The sequence below is a fragment of the Bos taurus genome, chromosome 15, assembly GCF_002263795.3.
Source record: "Bos taurus isolate L1 Dominette 01449 registration number 42190680 breed Hereford chromosome 15, ARS-UCD2.0, whole genome shotgun sequence".
NCBI classification, from domain to species: Eukaryota; Metazoa; Chordata; class Mammalia; order Artiodactyla; family Bovidae; genus Bos; species Bos taurus.
The window spans coordinates 21327552-21339083 of record NC_037342.1 but is presented as its reverse complement, the minus strand read 5'-3'; the positions used below and the strand labels follow the sequence as shown (position 1 = coordinate 21339083).

Below are 11532 nucleotides of genomic sequence, written 5' to 3'. Positions count from 1 at the left end.
AAGGGTAAAAGTGTAGCATAAAAGAACAAAAGACTAAGAAACTAACTAGACACATATATGTACCTTACAAGATAGGCTAAAATAAAAGGTACAAACAGGATTATGGGAGAAAATGAATAAAGCTATACTTAACAGCTTCCCTGATAGCTCAGTTGGTAAAGAATCCACTTGCAGTGCAGGAGACCCTGATTTGAATCCTGGGTCAGGAAGATCCGCTGCAAAAAGGATAGGCTACCCACTCCAGTATTCTTGGGCTTCCCTTATGGCTCAGCTGGTAAAGAATCCGTATGAAATGCAGGAGACCTGAGTTCAATCCCTGGGTTGGGAATATCACCCTGGACAGGGAAACAGCTACACCCTCCAGTATTCTGGCCTGAAGACTATACAATCCATGGGGTCTCAAAGAGTTGGACACGACTGAGGGACTTTCCCTTTTCCCTTTTCATAGTTAACAGTAGCACATTTAAACATACTCCTTTCAGAAACTGCTAGATCAAGCAAAATGTAAATGTATTACTAAATCACTTTGGTGAAAGAGAGAAATTATAAGAAAAATTGAAAAATACTTAAACGAAAACAGTACATGTTAAAATTGTGGACTCAGCTACAGTAGTATGGAGGGTAAAATTTATAGCTCTAAAAATGTTTTTCACAAAACCACACAGATGAAAACACATGAGCTGAAGATCCACAGTTGTAGAAACTGGAAAACAAGTAACAGAGCAAATTGAAGCAATCAAAGAGAAGATATGAGCTAAATAACTAATGACTGCCAACTAAAAAGGAAAACACAATTTAAAAACCAGAAAAGGAGAAACTAAGATAAAAGGACTGGTAGCAGATATCAAATCTATCTAAACATGGAACTGAGACTAAGTAATTGTGAGAACCACAAGTACAGAGAGAATGCAAATACTGTAAGCCTTCACTTGGAGTGATAATAAAAGACTTATGTGAGGCTGAATGACGCCTCCTAAAAGTTAGCCGTGTTCTGACCCCCAGAACCTGTGAATGTTAACTTCAATGGAAAATAGACATTCTTAGACATGACTAAGTTGGATGGGGAGGTCATTGTGTGTTATCTAGGTTGGCCTTGAATGCAGTCACATTCTTATATAAGACAGAGATAGAGGGAGAGACGACAGAAGAGGAGAAGACCATGTGACCCCAGAGGCAGCGATTAGACCGAGCCACAAGCCAAGGAATGCTGGAAGCCACCATCAGCATGAAGAAACAGGTGTAGGATTCTCTCCTAGAGCCTTCAGAAAGAGCGTGGTCCTGCTGACAACTTGATTTTAGCTCAGGGAAACTGATTTTTCCCTTTGGCCGCTGGAGTAGTAAGAATATAAATTTCTGCTATTTAAGGCATTAAGTTTGTGGTAACGTGTTAGAGCATCACAGAAAAATGATATTATAACCAAAGAAAATTTGAGGTGGGGAGAGGGGTAATAAGGAAAGGAAGCAAAAATATAGTAATTTCCTCATCTCTATCACAGAGTTAATAAATATTTGGCCTAAAGTTTAAAAAGACCTGAATGTTGTAATTTATTTTTAAGATTTTCATATTCTTAAAGATTTTTTTGGGGGGGGGTATTATCTCTGACATTTATTCAGATTTACTTGTTTCTTTTTATTCCTGTTACAATCAAGTGGAAAATTATTGTATCTATCTTTTAAGACTATATACATAGTATGATCCTTTCTTGCAAATATGTTTATCTATATTGCTCTATACTTGTTTTTCCCTTTCTGTGCCACATAGAAAAATATGTAGAATGATGTCATTAAATATTAGTGATGTTTGCTTTAGGTAATAAAATTTTGGATGAATTTTCAACATTTTTGTTTGTATTTTTCTGTATTAGTTGACTTAAGCAAAAGACAAGCATGTATCTATTTATCTATATCTATCTAAAATTTTTGCAAATACAGAATCACTATTCTTTTGGGGGGTATGGCTGGGCTGGATGAAGCACAAGCTGGAATCAAGATTGCTGGGAGAAATATCAATAACCTCAGATATGCAGATGACACCACTCTTATGGCAGAAAGTGAAGAAGAACTAAAGAGCCTCTTGATGAAAGTGAAAAAGAAGAGTGAAAAAGTTGGCTTAAAGCTCAACATTCAGCAAACTAAGATCATGGCATCTAGTTCCATCAGTTCATGGCAAATAGATGGGGAAACAGTGTCAGACTTTACTTTTTGGGGCCCCCAAATCACTGCAGATGGTGACTGCAGCCATGAAGTTAAAAGATGCTTGCTACTTGGAAGAAAAGCTATGACCAACCTAGACAGCATATTAAAAAGCAGAGACATTACTTTGCTAACAAAGGTCTGTCTAGTCAAGGCTATGGTTTTTTGAGTAGTCATGTATGGATGTCAGAGTTGGACTATAAAGAAAGCTGAGCACCGAAGAATTGATGCTGTTGAACTGTGGTGTTGGAGAAGACTCTTGAGAGTACCTTGGACTGCAAGGAGATCCAAACAGTCCATCCTAAAGAAAATCAGTCCTGAATATTCATTGGAAGGACTGATGCTGAAGCTGAAGCTCCTGTACTTTGGCCACCTGACGCGAAGAGCTGACTCATTTGAAAAGACCCTGATGCTGGGAAAGATTGAAGGCAGGAGGAGGGGACGACAGAGGATGAGATGGTTGGATGGCTTCGTTGAGTCAATGGACATGAGGTTGAGTAAACTCCGGGAGTTGCTGATGGACAGGGAAGCCTGGTGTGCTGCAGTCCATGGGGTCAAAAAGAGTTGGACATGACTGAGCAACTGAACTGAAATGAAAATAATGTTTACTTATTTATTCACTTAAAAAATTATTTCAGTGTAGCTGATTTACATATTGTGTTAGTCTTAGGTGTACAAAATCAGTCAAACTTACACATATATCTATCTTTTTTACATTCTCTCCCCATACATGCCATTACAGAGTATTGAGCTGCCTGCACTATAAGTAAAGGTTCAGTCAGTTCAGTTTCTCAGTCGTGTCCGACTCTTTGTGACCCCATGAATCGCAGCACGCCAGGCCTCCCTGTCCATCACAAACTCCCAGAGTTCACTCAGACTCATGTCCATTGAGTCGGTGATGCCATCCAGCCATCTCATCCTCTGTCATCCCCTTTTCCTCCTGCCCCCAATCCCTCCCAACATCAGGGTCTTTTCCAATGAGTCAACTCTTCGCACGAGGTGGCCAAAGTACTGGAGTTTCAGCTTCAGCATCAGTCTTTCCAATAAACATCCAGGACTGATCTCCTTTAGGATGGACTGGTTGGATCTCCTTGCAGTCCAAGGGACTCATTTTATATATGGTAGTCTGTGTATGTCAGTCTTGATTTCCCATTTTATCCTACCCCCGCTTATCCCCTGGAAACCTTAAACTTATCTTCTGGATCTGTGACTCTACTTCTGTTTTGTAATTAACAATTTTAGTAACAAAACAAAAGACTATTCTTTTATAATTAAAAAGAAATCTATAAAGTCTTTTTGTGTGTTCTTCGCAAACCAAGCATTTAGAATTTTCTGTCACTTCTTTTATAACCTACTTTTCAGACCTCTTAATTCACATGCTGGGTTTTCTATGCCCTTATTAGAATGAAATGAATACAAAACAATACCCTCTGGATGGCTTGACCCTATTCAAAATCAGTAAGACTTTTCTACATACTAGTCTGAAATGCTGGAGATACTGCTCCCTGTAACACCCTAAAAACTGTGACAGGAAATACTAGCTATGTGGAGAAGAAATCAGGGGATAAGGCAGAATGAAATGTCAAAAGATATTTTAATACTATGAACTGTGTCTCTGGGGAGATGTGATGGTTTGAATGTGTGTCCTTTCAAAAAGCCTATGTTGAAGTCATAATGCCCAATGTGTCTTTGGGAAGCAGCTGGGTCATGAGGCTGGGATCCTCATGAATGCAATTAGTGCTTTTGTAGAAGAGACCAGTGCATTTAGCGTGGCCGAGAGGAGCTACCCCATGTCTGAGGTCAGGGGCAGAAGCCGGGAGAACCCCACGCCTGAGGGGAGGCAGCCAAGAGGACTTACCCCCGTCTGAGGTCAGGGGCAGCGGCCGAGAATGCCAGGCTGCGACAGCGCAGGAACAGCCAAGAGGAGCTACCCACGTCCGAGGTCAGGGGCTGTGGCTGGGAGGAGCTACCCCACGTCCGAGATCAGGGGCAGCAGCCAAGAGGAGCTACCCTGCGTCCGAGGTTGGGGCGGTGGCCAAGAGGAGCTACCCGGCGTCCAAGGCCAGAGGCGGCAGCCAGGAGGACCTACCCTATGCCCGAGGCCAGGGTCAGCGGCCTGGAGGACCTACCCCATGCCTGAGGCCAGGGCCCCTGGCTGGGAGGAGCAACCCCACCTCCAAGGAGCGGTGGCTGCGTGGGCGCAGGAGGGCCTAGAGGAACTATTCCACATTCAAGGTCAGAAGGGGCAGCGGTGAGGAGATACCCCTCGTCCAAGGTAAGGAGCAATGGCTGTGCTTTGCTGGAGCAGCCATGAAGAGATACCCCACGTCCAAGGTAAGAGAAACCCAAGTAAGACGGTAGGTGTTGCAAGAGGGCATCAGAGGGCAGACACACTGAAACCATACTCACAGAAAACTAGTCAATCTAATCACACTAGGACCACAGCCTTGTCTAACTAAATGAAACTAAGCCGTGCCCATGGGGCCACCCAAGACAGGCGGGTCTTGGTGGAGAGGTCTGACAGAATGTGGTCCATTGGAGAAGGAAATGGCAAACCACTTCAGTATTATTGCCTTGAGAACCCCATGAACAGTATGAAAAGGCAAAATGATAGGATACTGAAAGAGGAACTCCCCAGGTCGGTAGGTGCCCAATATGCTACTGGAGATCAGTGGAGAAATAACTCCAGAAAGAATGAAGGGATGGAGCAAAAGCAAAAGCAATACCCAGTTGTGGATGTGACTGGTGATAGAAGCAAGGTCTGATGCTGTAAAGAGCAATATTGCATAGGAACCTGGAATGTCAGGTCCATGAATCAAGGCAAAGTGGAAGTGGTCAAACAAGAGATGGCAAGAGTGAATGTCAAGATTCTAGGAATCAGAGAACTAAAATGAACTGGAATGGTGAATTTAACTCAGATGACCATTATATCTACTACTGCAGGCAGGAATCCCTCAGAAGAAATGGAGTAGCCATCATGGTCAACAGAAGAGTTCAAAATGCAGTACTTGGATGCAATCTCAGAAACGACAGAATGATCTCTGTTCATTTCCAAGGCAAACCATTCAGTATCACAGTAATCCAAGTCTATGCTGCAACCAGTAATGCTGAAGAAGCTGAAGTTGAATGGTTCTATGAAGACCTACAAGACCTTTTAGAACTAACACCCAAAAAAGATGTCCTTTTCATTATAGGGATCTGGAATGCACAAGTAGGAAGTCAAGAAACACCTGGAGTAACAGGCAAATTTGGCCTTGGAATATGGAATGAAGCAGGGCAAAGACTAATAGAGTTTTGCCAAGAAAATGCACTGGTCATAACAAACACCCTCTTCCAACAACACAAGAGAAGACTCTACACATGGACATCACCAGATGGTCAACACCAAAATCAGATTGATTATATTCTTTGCAGCCAAAGCTGGAGAAGCTCTATACAGTCAACAAAAACAAAACCAGGAGCTGACTGTAGCTCAGATCATGAGCTCCTTATTGCCAAATTCATACTGAAATTGAAGAAAATAGGGAAAACCACTAGACCATTCAGGTATGACCTAAATCAAATCCCTTATGATTATACAGTGGAAGTGATAAATAGATTTAAGGGCCTAGATCTGATAGAAAGATTGCCTGATGAACTATGGATGGAGGTTCGTGACATTGTGTAGGAGACAGGGATCAAGACGATCCCCATGGAAAAGAAATGCAAAAAAGCAAAATGGCTGTCTGGGGAGGCCTTACAAATAGCTGTGAAAAGAAGAGAAGCAAAAAGCAAAGGAGAAAAGGAACAATATAAACATTTGAATGCAGAGTTCCAAAGAATAGCAAGAAGAGATAAGAAAGCCTTCTTCAGCGATCAATGCAAAGAAATAGAGGAAAACAACAAAATGGGAAATACTAGAGATCTCTTCAAGAAAATTAGAGATACCAAGGGAAGATTTCATGCAAAGATGGGCTCGATAAAGGACAGAAATGGTATGGACCTAACAGAAGCAGAAGATATTAAGAAGAGGTGGCAAGAATACACAGAAGAACTGTACCAAAAAGATCTTCATGACCCAGATAATCTCATGGTGTGATCACTGACCTAGAGCCAGACATTCTGGAATGTGAAGTCAAGTGGGCCTTAGAAAGCATCATTACGAACAAAGCTAGTGGAGGTGATGGAATTCCAGTTGAGTTATTTCAAATCCTGAAAGATGATGCTGTGAAAGTTCTGCACTCAATATGCCAGCAAATTTGGAAAACTCAGCAGTGGCCACAGCACTGGAAAAGATCAGTTTTCATTCCAACCCCAAAGATAGGCAATGCCAAAGAATGCTTAAACTGCCACACAATTGCACTCGTCTCACATGCTAGTAAAGTAATGCTCAAAATTCTCCAAGCCAGGCTTCAGCAATATGTGAACCGTGAACTTCCTGATGTTCAAGCTGGTTTTAGAAAAGGCAGAGGAACCAGAGATCAAATTGCCAACATCTGCTGGATCATGGAAAAAGCAAGAGAGTTCCAGAAAAACATCTATTTCTGCTTTATTGACTATGCCAAAGCCTTTGACTGTGTGGATCACAATAAACTAAGGAAAATCTGAAAGAGATAGGAATACCAGATCACCTGACCTGCCTCTTGAGAAATTTGTATGCAGGTCACGAAGGAACAGTTAGAACTGGACATGGAACAACAGACTAGTTCCAAATAGGAAAAAGAGTACGTTAGGGCTATATATTGTCACCCTGCTTATTTAACTTCTATGCAGAGTACATCATGAGAAATGCTGGGCTGGAAGAAGCACAAGCTGGAATCAAGATTGCTGGGAGAAATATCAATAACCTCAGATATGCAGATGACACCACCCTTAAGGCAGAAAGTGAAGAGGAACTAAAAAGCCTCTTGATGAAAGTGAAAGAGGAGAGTGAAAAAATTGGCTTAAAGCTCAACATTCAGAAAACGAAGATCATGGCATCTGGTCCCATACTTCATGGCATCTGGTCCCATCACTTCATGGCATCTGGTCCCATCACTTCATGGCAAATAGATGGGGAAACAGTGGAAACAGTGTCAGACTTTATTTTTTGGGGCTCCAAAATCACTGCAAATGGTGACTGCAGCCATGAAACTAAAAGATGCTTACTCTTTGGAAGGAAAGTTATGACCATCCTAGATAGCATATTCAAAAGCAGAGACATTACTTTGCCAACAAAGGTCCGTCTAGTCAAGGCTATGGTTTTTCCAGTGGTCATGTATGGATGTGAGAGTTGGACTGTGAAGAAAGCTGAGCGCCAAAGAATTGATGCTTTTGAGCTGTGGTGTTGGAGAAGACTCTTGAGAGTCCCTTGGACTGCAAGGAGATCCAACCAGTCCATTCTGAAGGAGATCAGCCCTGGGATTTCTTTGGAAGGACTGATGCTAAAGCTGAAACTCCAGTACTTTGGCCACCTCATGCGAAGAGTTGACTCATTGGAAAAGACTCCGATGGTGGGAGGGATTTGGGGGCAGGAGGAGAAGGGGAAGACAGAGGATGAGATGGCTGGATGGCATCACTGACTCAATGGACATGAGTCTGGGTGAACTCTGGGAGTTGGTGATGGACAGGGAGGCCTGGCGTGCTGCGATTCATGGGGTCGCAGAGAGTCGGACACGACTGAGTAACTGAACTTAACTGAACTGAACTGAAAAGAGCCCTCAGAGACCTTGCTTACTTCCCTTTTATTCTGTGAAGACACAGCCAGAGGGTGCTAGCTATGCAGCAGAAAGTGAACCAAAGAACAAGTCAGCTCGCACTGTGATCCTGGCCTTCCTGGTCTCCAGAACTGGGAGAAATAAATTTATGTTGTCTCCAAGCAACTCAATCTGTGATATTTTAGTCTAGCTGCAGGAGCTGACTAAGAAAGGAGATTTACAGAGGGTGGAAATCACATAGTTAAAGAGCCCATTATCTCCCTTAATTAGTTTGCATCCAGGGTAGGTTAGTGAAAATGAGGGTGAACAGTAGACACGCTGGCTGTCCTGCGGCTGAGTAAGCATAGTGACTTCATGAAGTTTCCAAAATAAAGCAAATGACACTTTGTGCTCTGTGCTCCCTCACAATGACCATGCTCATTCAAGTTTTTAGCTGGTATGCATTCTGCTTGCAGAAAGCATCTTTGAGTGGCTGATACTCTGCTTCCGTGGGCCCCCAGGTGTGTTTGGCATTGATGGTGCACTTTTCCCGATAGGTTGTGTGCCTGTCAATTTGTGGGTGATGGGGGCTGCTCCTCTGAGCACCTAAAGGACAGAGAGTGATGATGGTGTGTACACCTAGCCCTTTGATACTTTTCTTTTCTTTCTTTGTCCTGGCAACTGAGGCCCCTGCATGATGAGACTGCTGAGGATGGGAAGCAGTCTGCTGCTACAGTGGAATGACCCTAGAGTGGGAATCACGAGATTTGGGACTTATTTCTATTTTGCAATTAATTTGCTATGTGCCTCCTGAAAAAATAATTTATTTCATTTCCTCATGCCTTTTAAAAAATCATCTATATATGACACAGTTGGGCTGAAGCAAAGTTCTTTACAGTTTTATCATTCTGTCACAGTCACACTTAATATTTAATCAGCACCAATGATAGGGATGTTTCTATCCACATATGTGTTTTTAATTTAGTGTCATCATAAATAATAGTGGTCAGTAGTGATCCTTGTGAAATATCAGAGCTGAAGCTCCTCTAAGTGCTTTTGTGAAAATATTATCTCAAGGTAAATGACATTTATCTCTCAATTAGGTAGTAAAGGACAGGAATGGAATTTACATTCTACTGATTTATGCCCATATTTTATTGACTTCATTAAACTTTGCATTTAAACACTGTCAATGTGTGTAATTTATTAGAAAATTAAATGGCAGTGATATTTGATACAGGCAGATGAGATGGAAAGGTTGCATTTGCATGAATCCATGCTTCAGTTTTTTGCTTTAAGTTCTGAATTATAACAGAGTCCTTTCTCTCGTTATTAAAACGTTTTGCAATGTATTGATTAAACCATCATCTGCTTGGAACTAGGAACTTTTTTTATGGCCTTCAGGAAGCATTCCATAAATGGCTGAAGGAAGGAGTGCCAGAGGCAATCATACAGCCATGTAGATGGATGCTGCTGCCATCCATGGTCTAATCTGAGGGAAGCCAGCCCTCTGTTGGTGGTCAGCTCTTAAGGTATTTTTGGCTACTTTCCCCCATTTCCCTTAGATATTATTCCAAATCCTTATCATTTACTACAAGCTACCTATACCACTCTTGCTTCTTTTGCTTTCAGCAAATGACTCTCACACTTGTTTCCTGGAGAAGACAGGTGGTCATCCAGTGCAATGATGCTGTTACTCACTGACTTTTGGTGCTCAACAGAAGCCACTCCTTGTGCAGCGCTATTAAGTGAGGCAGCTAGCTGATTGGGAACTCTGAGGTCGCATTGTATCTGAATGTGTTACTGCCAGGCACATCATGGTAGATAGAGTACACCAGTCAGGTGCTGCACTCTTTCTCACAGACCTGAACTCTTCCAGCTCTTACGATTCCTTCATTACAAACCAGAAATATGTCCACACACCTACCATTCTATGCTCCCTTCCATCAGAACCCTTCCTTTCCAAGGCCCACCTTCCACAAATGCCTCCATTCCCTGCCTTCTCCAAGACCTTGCTTTTTCTCTTATGTCTTCAGTTTCTCTCTCTGCTGCCTTTTTTCTGTCAGTCCCATTCATTCTTGCATTCATTCATTCATTTCAGATTGAATTATTGATCCTAATTCTTCTGTCCCCTTTAATAGGATTATACATCCATCCTTTTTACCATGTAACTTGGCAGTGTTCTTTCACTCTCATTTCTTTGGATCTGTTTCCTCAAGTGCAAAAGGAACTGGTTGGATAAGATAAAATTCTTTATATAGTTTAATATCTTATGGCACACTCAATATTTAATTAGCAGCAATGATATGGATATTTCTCTCTGGGTATATGTTTTGAGTTATGCATCATAATCCTGAATAATAGTGGGCAGAATACATTAATACTTTCCCACCTCTTTGATGTTGGTCTTGGTCTTGTGACTTTCTATGACCTGTGGAAAGTGCACAGAAGGAACGGTGTGCCAATCACAGCCAAGGCTTCAGGAAGCATGACATGATTTTGCCTGCCTTCTTATTTTCCAGTGATCTACTGAAAGAACGTGCCCCAGGCAGTCTCTAGCCCAAAGAGAATGAAGAAACACACGGTGCAGAACTGAACACAACCCACAGCCTGGAGCCAAGCCCAGCCAAGCTCCCTGAGATCAGCTGAAGTCAAGCTGACCCATAGATTCATGGTCAAGAAAGGAATGCTTGTGATTTTTCAGACATCGAGTTTTAAGGAAGATTTGTTATTTAGCATTATTGCAGTAAAAACTAACTCATACACTACCCAATCCATTTTTCCACTCAACAATTATTTATTGGGTAGCTAATAAATGCCAGATACTTGTAGGCTTCAGAGTTACTATGGTGAATAAAACAAAGAAGACAAAATAAATGAGCAGAATGATTTCACATCCTGACAAATACTATGAATAAAACAAACTGAGGTGAAAAAACAGTGATGGGGGCCGTGGAAGAGTGTGCCTTTGGTTTGAGTGGTCAGGGAAAGGCCTCTGAGGATACCCATTTGAAGAAGACATAGATAACAAGAAGGGGGCAGCCAGAGAATGACCCAGCCATAGCACAGTCCTGCAAAAGAACAGCCATGGAAAATCCTTGGCTTTGAAACAGACTTGGGTCTCTCAAATAAGCAAAAGCTGTAAAATTAACATGAAACATAATTCCAGATACTAGAAGCTGGGCTGATATCTAGAAATAAAACCAAGCTGCAGGTAACAGCTGAGCCAGACTAGAAAATCAGGGTGGCTATAAAGAGGGGCAGATTCTGGGCTTGAAATTTTGGCCACTGTCATCCAACTCTAGGGTGAGTCAGGCTGGCTTACATGCAGCTGACAGACAACTGTCGTTCCACTGAATTGGACAGTTTCTTTCATTGTCTGCATCCTGTTTAGTATTTCTTGGGCCAAAATTTTTTCATCTCAGCTAGAGACACATTACAAAGTTTTCACCAGATGCAAATACTCAATTTTCTATGGGAGAACTCTGTTTGTTCCTCTTCTGTTGTCCCTCCACCCCCATTCTTTTAATCAAAGTTATACACACACCTGGTTTGAAGAGTCAAAGAAGTCTAGAAGGTTTCTTTTTTTCATTTAAATTTATTTATTTTAATTAGAGGCTCATTACTTTACAATATTGTATTGGTTTTGCCATACATCAACATGAATCCACCACGGGTGTACACA

The 11532-nt window shown here is 41.9% G+C and overlaps 1 long non-coding RNA gene across 1 annotated transcript; it reads left to right on the top strand.

Moving 5' to 3' along the window:
• The first annotated feature begins 4919 nt into the window (after positions 1 to 4919).
• On the top strand, positions 4920 to 10661 carry LOC132342309 (uncharacterized). The gene is made up of 3 exons (XR_009490630.1): positions 4920 to 9379; positions 9480 to 9595; positions 10370 to 10661. It is a non-coding gene; the product is annotated as an uncharacterized lncRNA (long non-coding RNA).
• The last annotated feature ends 871 nt before the right edge of the window (positions 10662 to 11532 follow it).